General features: G+C 40.7%; 1 protein-coding gene across 1 annotated transcript in view; it reads right to left on the bottom strand.

Annotated features, from left to right (window-relative positions):
• Positions 1–8,142, bottom strand: part of PTPRA (protein tyrosine phosphatase receptor type A) — a gene marked incomplete in the record, with an annotated part of 4,245,980 nt that overhangs the window by 1,904,284 nt on the left and 2,333,554 nt on the right.

An 8,142-nucleotide genomic window follows, 5' to 3' on the forward strand; every position in this document is an offset into this window, starting at 1 on the left:
GTCTGAATATGCTTTCCTGGTGCTGGGCCTCCTGGCCTCCAGAATGACATCCATAACAGCTTTAGAGAAAAGTGTTGACTTGTTGTTTAGGTAATTTGCCTTGCAGCCAGATTTAAAGTCTTGAGCTGGCTGTGTAGAATCTGATTGTTTTGCTGAGTGAGCAGGTGAGGCATTTGAGGTAAAAATCCATGGTGGGCCTTGAGCCATGTTCCTTAGTATTGGATAGCAGTGTTGGCGTGGCCAGTCTGGAGCAATGAGTATCATTTGTGGCCTCTCTAATCTGGCTTTCAGCAGCACCTTTGCCAGAAGAGGCAGTGGAGAAAAAGCATACACTGTTAATGTTTTCCAACTGAATGAGAGGGTGTCCACTTTCCAAGCTAGTGTGTGATATTGTCCTTGTGCAAAATTTCCATAGTTGGTAGTTTTGGGGGGAGGCAAACAGATCTATGTCTGGGCTCCCCCATTTTTGAGTTATCATTGCGAATACTTGTGGATCTAGTTTCCACTCGTGAGGATCTATAATGTTTCTGCTTACATCGTCTGCCAATGTGGTTTTCTTTCCTGGCAGGAATTGTGCTTGTAGTTGAACTTGGTAGGTCAGTGCTGTGTTCCACAAGGTCATTGCTTGCCTGCATAGGGGGTAGGAATGTGTGCCCCCTTGCTTGTTTATGTACCACATCACTGTGGTGTTGTCCGTCTTTATTAGTAGCTGTCCTAGATGTAGTAGGTCCTTGAAAGCTGTTAGGGCATTTTGTACAGCTAGCATCTCTTTTTGATTGATATGTAGATGCCTTTGATCTGCAGACCATTTGCTCTGAATACACTGTCCTGCCATGTGTGCTCCCCAGGCATAATCCGAAGCATCTGTTGTTATAGTTTGCCTGGCTGTGGGTACGGTAAAAGTCTTACCCTTGTTGAGGTGACATGCCTGAGCCTACCATAGAAACTACTGTTGAAGGCAGGGAATGAGTGGTATTATTGTTTCCAAGCTGTGGCTGTGGTGAGTCCATACGCTTTTCAGGTACCATTGTAATTTCCTCATATGCAGTTTTGCATATGGTATTAGTAGTATGCAAGATGCCATGAATCCCAAGGCCTGCAGAATTTTTCTTGCAGGGAGTTGGGTCTTTGTTGCCATCATTGTGATGTATTGAGTCAGTTGTCCTTGCTTGTCTGGCGTGAGATAAGTCATCTGGGCCGTTGTATTTAAGCTGGCACCCAGGAATATTATGTCTTGTGAGGGCACTAGTTTTGACTTCTTTTCATTTACTGTGTACCCTAGGCAACTTAATAGGTTTTTGACAAACGCCAGATGCTTTAAAAGAATGTCCTTGCTTTCTGCTTGAATAAGGCAGTCGTCCAGGTATGGATATATTTGGATTCCTCTTTGTCTGCAGTATGCAATTACTGGTGCCAGGCATTTTGTGAAGACCCTGGGCGCAGTAGATAAGCCAAAGGGCAGTGCAGAGAATTGGTAATGGGTTGAACCTGCTATAAATCGGAGGTATCTTCTGCAATTTTGTCTGATAGGGACATGCAGGTATGCCTCCTTGAGGTCCAGTGTTACTAGCCAAGCCTTCTTGCATGGGAAGAAGTTGCTGTAGTGTTAGCATCTTGAATTTGGGTACTTCGAGATATGTGTTTAGAATTGAGAGGTCCAGAATACGTCTCCAAGCTTTGTCCTTTCGGGGAACTAGAAAGAGTCTTGAGTAAAATCCTTGTCCCTGCTCCTGTGTAGGAACCTGTTGAATGGCTCTCATGTCCATGAGAGCTGTAATTTGTTTTTGAGCCTCTGCCCATTGATTTGGTGGCAGGTTTGGCATTCCTTTTATCCTTGGTAAAGTGTGAAAGTGGAATCTGTATCCTTGAGATACAATATTTAGGACCAATTTATCTTTTGTGATGATGCGTCAGTTGTCTGCAAAAAGTGTTAGCTTTCCTCCCAAGGGAGTTGCCAAGAGGGATTTGCATGGCAGTCTGAGGGGCAAGTCATTGTGTTTGTCTTCTGGTAGTTTGAGACCTGTCTTCTCCTCCTTTCTGGGTTGTGGCACCCCATTGTCGAGGCTTGTAAGAGCCTTGTGACTGACCTCTGCCCCTTGGGCGTCTGTATTTGCCCCTCTGTGGTCTGTCAGAAACTGGAAAGGACCAGTTTTTGGTTGGCCAATTTCTGCTGAAACGAGGGGGGTTGAACCTGTAAAAAATCCTTGACCGTCTGCATAGATTTTGCCTTATCCTCTATTTTCTTTAAAACCTCTTCTGCTTTTACACCAAATAAAACATCCTGCTGTAAAGGTGCACCCAATAACTTTGCTTTTACATGATCAGGTAAAGTTTGTTCTTTTAACCAAGCATGCCTACGTATGACTGCTGCTCTACAAGAAGCTTCCAATGAATCAAATCCACATTGCAAAGTATGTTTTCCCACTTGTTCAGCTGCATGCAACAAACCTTGCATTTCCTTGTAATCAGGCTGCTCTGTGTGTGTGACCATTTCTTGCTTTAATTGAGACATCAAATATTGTTGACATTTCAGCATGTGAAACTGGCAATTTAAGGCCCTCATAGCTAGAGTAGCTGAGGTATATATTTTCTTTCCCCATCTGTCTAGTGCTCTAGAATCCCTTTCAGAGAGTACAGGATTTTTAGCAATAGAGGCCTTAACCCCTTTGGGACCCTGGGAAATGGTTTCTGGGTCAGCAACAATGCTTTTACATAGGAATTTGTGCGAGTCAGGGACTCTGTAGTATCTGTCTGGTTTGGCTGGTGCAGGAGGTAGTGAATCTGGGTTAAGGCTAGATTCTGATCATCATCCACAATGTCGAACACTGGTGGAATAGCAAGTGGGGTAGTAAAAGGAACTCTCAGAGCCTTTTCTTAGAATCAGAGTAATCCTGGCCTTCCCAGTGGAAATGTTCCCTCATGGTATGTAAAGTTTCCCCAAAAGAGTAGTCTTCTGGGGGAGATGCTGAAGGAATAGACTCTTCAGCATCAGAGTCTTCATAAGGGGGAAAAGAATATTCCTGTTCCCCAGAAGAATCTGAGAACATTGAAACCTGGTCCGAGGAAGCGTAGTCCTCCTCCTGTCTAGGCCTTTTATCAGGAGGGGGATGGGAACCCCTGATTAGAGTAATTAAGTCTTCAGCCATCTTAAGCATCTGTTTCTTAGGCATGGGGCCTTGTACTGGAGACTGCTGTACAGTCTTCTTTACTTTTAAAGGAGTTTTCAGCTTTGCATAGGATTTAATAGTGAGTGTAGTCGGTCTGAAGACACCTTCTGCAACTGAAGGCGTTTCAACTGCACCGGAATCTCCTTCAGCCATGGAGTCGGAAGGGCCTAAAGATAAAGGTTGTGAAGGCCTAGCATTCTCCTCTTGGGAATCGGATGCCGCCTGGGGTTCTGAATCAGCGGTCGTCAGGGGCTGCGTAGGCACCTCACTGAAAACCGGCGACCGACCTAGCAGAGGCCTCAGAGTCTGGTTTGGGTCTCGGCTGCCTGTCCTTATCTTTCTGTTTTTTTATGCATTCCGGTCGGTTGCTCCGACGGCATGGTATAATTAAATTTCCTACCAAAATAATGTCGGCCGAAATCAAACCGACGTTTTATAGTTCGTTTGTTAAACCTATGAGGTATTTGCTTCCCACAAGAAATGCAATTGTTAACTTTTTCTGACATCGGACTGAGGCAAGAAAAGGTTCCCCAACGGGGTACTTCGTTTTATTGAAGACTTCGGTCTGAAATTCGATTTGAAAATCTCAGGAGTCAGCCGACTGGCACTTGCGAACTGCTTCTGCTTCGGGCACCGTACGGCAAGAAAGACTGAAGAAAATGGCGTCGGATGCCTCTTATATACCCCTGGCGCACTGACGTCAGGGAAGAAGCGACAGCAACTGACGCCGGACCAAGACTTTGGAACTCTGGCCAACTGCGGGACCGCCTGACGGCAGGATAACCCAAGTGTGATGACTGCAGCAGTGTAACACAATGAACATCAGGGAATGCCTCATGCACTCTAGGCTACACTATCTATCTGGCTGCTGTAACTGTTTAGCCATCTTCCAAAGAATTACCAAAGAGGAGAAGTGGAAATCACTGCCATAATACATTTATCTCAAAAAGTTAAATTATTTAGTTTTTTGGGGGGTGTAATGAGGTGGCGGATTTAAAAAATCCCAACAGACACTTTCTCAGAAACATTGAGGAAGCAAATGGCTGTGACTAAGGAAGCAATTCTTTTCACCTAGGACACAGGATCTGAACTGCCTAGACATAGTAAGGCTTTACGTTTAACTCTATTGCCTGCCAAAAACATAATTACTACAAAAACAAAATCAAAATTTAAATCAACTACTGAATACTTCAAATGAGATAAAAGAACTGAAAATGTGATCTTCAGAAAAGTGATGGAGCAAATTACGTAGAAATAAATGGAATCTGTGGGAGCAATGCATGCAGGATAACATTCTGTAGGAGCGTAGTACGTGAGGTTTAAGGGAAGGCAAGAATTGAAGGATTTGCGTAATTGCTGGACTGAATAACAGTTGTTATAAAGACAACATGTACAATGTATATAAATGAAAAATGTTAATATGGTTTCGTCTCTTTTCTAGTAATGTATGTGTGGTTATGTCTTATGTGATGATTTAATAAAGGCGTTTTAAAAAAGTAAAAATGAAAGGAAAAAAAGTAAAATTATTTCAAAGTCACTTTTCAGTCATGAGGGGAGTGGCAAGGATGCAAATATGAAGGTGAATACAGACAAAGTTTTAAGTAGCCAATCAGCCAGCACTTTTTACGGGAAGTGGTACAAAACCAAACAGAGAGAGAGAGTAGAGGGCCCATAAGGACTACTGTAGGCCAAATCTGCATCTGGATCCTGGATTTGTAAAGCAGCAACTTTAAACACTAATCCACTGTGCTGCCAGTGACTGATTATGACTTGTCTTCGAATTTCTTGGATGTGTTAATTTCACACCAAACCATGCATAATGAAGGTGCACTTCCTCAAATATTTTTACAAATACAATTCTGTTAAAAAATACAACATTATGGTGCAAACACAAAGTATAACTAAGCAAACTGGTAGAAATATTGCTGCTAACTGTGGGATGAAAACAAGTGAAAAGGGTAATAAAAGCCCAGTACAACAGCAATGTAAGTTGATAGGTGAAGTCCCCCTTTAAGTTTCAGTATGCTAATGCAAGAACCTGTCACTACATTCCTGGATTACCCAACGTAAGCCTGACATTGCCACTGTAACTTGGTTTAAACACAGCATAAACGACTCCGAAATTTCATCTCCTAGCTATAAACCCAGGATAAACAACTCCAAAATTGCACCTCCTGACTATAACATCATCCTTAATAATCATATAAACAGAAGAGGTATTGATATTGCTTCAATATTTCTCAACAATCACATTTCCCCTTTCAACAAACCAATACCAAAATTCAATTCAGCACAGCTTGTTATTACTTTCCTGAAAAGAAATTATAAACAAATAAGTATTATTGTTCTTAACATTCCCCTCCTGGCGACAATACAGCTACACTGGAAGACATCCATAACAGATCCACAAGAAAAACCCTACTAGGTGATGTGAATGTCAATTGGACAAACTCAACTCCTCTACACCTAGCATGAAATTATTTGATTTCAAAAAGTAATAGCCCACACTCACATTACAAGACATCAAATTCCCTATTATACTGTATCCTATACCAGATCCTGGCAAATTCATGACCTCTGGTACAATGTCCGTCTCTGTGAACATTTCCTAATCAACACAACCAGACATCTCACCCATCTACTTAAACAGTAGGTTTACAAAACACACAACCTTTAAAGTTTAATCTACATCTATTAACTGCAACATCCTAAAAATCCTCCCCTTAGATGATGCTGTAAATAAATTCAATACATTTTACCTGAATAGCCTAAATACCCTTGCATCTCCTAAATGAACAGACTAAAAACAAATAATGCAAACTGGTTATCCAAAAGAGAGTACAATACTAATGCAGGCTACAGAAAAATCATGGAATTAACAGCAAAAATATAAAACATGTTGCCATGAAAACTTCAGAATTCTTTACAATCATACTAAAAAACAAATTAATGAAGACAAAAAATTATATTACAATAACTTTCAGAATAGTAGTAAACACAGCCCTAAAAAACTCTGGGCTGCCATTAAAGAAATTTTACATCCCAGCCATAAACTTAACTCTAACTCCTCTCCCAATAACTCATAACCGCAATGTAATTCAACTCTTATTTCATAGATAGTACAGTTTCTCTAATCAAAGATTCCCCAACAACTAAATCCTAATCCTGCCCAGCAGACTCGCATCACCATATCCATTTCCACCTTCAAATCTGTGCCCGCATCTTATATAAAATTACTCAAATCATGCTCTACTTCAGCTGATGACCTTCCAATTGAGTACCATACATTAGCAGCCAACAGCATTGCCTACCCTGTCTCAATCCTTATAAATAGGTCAAATACAGGAATCCCACATTCCCTTCTCTCTAAAAGAAGTCACAAATTATCCCAATGAGCAAAGGAGGAAACTCAACCAACATTAGTAACTTCAAACCTATAAGCAGTCTTATCCTCCCTGACCAAAATACTTGAAAAATATATTCAAAAACACAATCATCAAAACTACCTCCTGCAGGAGGAACTCCCATCCCCCACAGAGCATGGTTTCTGTCCTTCCCACAGTACTAACACAGCACTTCTAACCTATACAGATACTGTCAATAAAGCTAGAGATAACAGCAAACTAGCCTCTTCCTTATTTCTAGACTTGTCTCATCATTATCCTCATCAGGTCTCTCTCAGCCCTCCTTCCATGGTAGTTAATAAAATTTAACGCCATCCTCTCTCCGTAACTCCCAATCCCCACAGGTGTACCTTAAAGTTTCATCGTTGGTCTCTTCCTCTTTAAAATTCTCACTAACACCCTCCACAAAAAAGGCCTTCCAAATACATTAAATGGATGACTGTACATCTGACAACATGGCACATCTCCAAATACTACTCAGGAAGGTTTAACAGCTACTGAAACATGGCTTTGTAATTCACAATTTGTGCTCAACCATAAACAAAAAACAAATTACCCCCCCCCCCCAATCCTTCTCCCATGTGGAAAAATGTCCTCTTTCTTGGTAATACAACCACTGAAGTCACTTCTCATAGCAAATTGCTATGGATGATAGTGGATGACCATCTTAAATTTGACCTGCAAATACAAAACTGCATAAGAAAAACTTGTCAAGAACTAGGGGGTGATTTATAGAGCCAAAATCTTTCACACTGCCACAACTAAAGCTACACTTGCCATTTCTCATCTCCTCCACACAGTTCCTTATGGCTTCCCATCCTTACAAACCTTCAGGCATCCCAAAAATCAAAACTTGAACAATGCTATAACAAAGTTGCTAAATTTGCAGCAAATATCTTTTTCGGAACCCACCAATGTATAGCACTAAAAAGCCTTAACTGGTTAGAAGTACCCAGTCAACTAACATATATACGGCTTCTGCTTGCCATCACTAAACAAAATTCTACACAATTATGTTCTCATTCGGTCATTACGATTTAATGACCAAAAATTCCAGTCTGTCCACAAACGTATCAAATCTGCTGGACATTGTGCACTTGTACCATGTTGCTAAGGTCTGGAACTGTAGCTATCAAGTCAATAACCTCACTTCCATCCTTCAAAACCATTTTGAAAGACTTCTAGCCAAAAATCTGGCTCCGTTCTTAACACCAGGATAAACTATATCCTCTAAATATGAAATAGCACCTATTCATGACTTACATCTCCTTACTCTCCCTTTTTCACTCATTTCCTTACTTTTATCAATTTCTTTCCCCTGGCTTTCTAACTACACCATAAGTCTGCTTTTCTCTCTCTTCGTTTTGCAGTTCCTGTTTATATTTGACTAATTTACCTTTAATTTCTCTATAAACTGGCTAACATTTCTTTAACTACTGAAATCATTGTCACATAACTTGTATCTAATTCTTAACCAAAGTTTTCATATTATGTGTAATTTGGTACAATTACTTAAACTGTAGTTTTTCATATTTAAAAAAAATGTAAAATTACTGTTCTTAAAATGCTTT

This window comes from Protopterus annectens, chromosome 2.part2 (genome assembly GCF_019279795.1).
Source record: "Protopterus annectens isolate FY-2018-M chromosome 2.part2, PAN1.0, whole genome shotgun sequence".
In the NCBI taxonomy this organism is placed as follows: Eukaryota; Metazoa; Chordata; order Ceratodontiformes; family Protopteridae; genus Protopterus; species Protopterus annectens.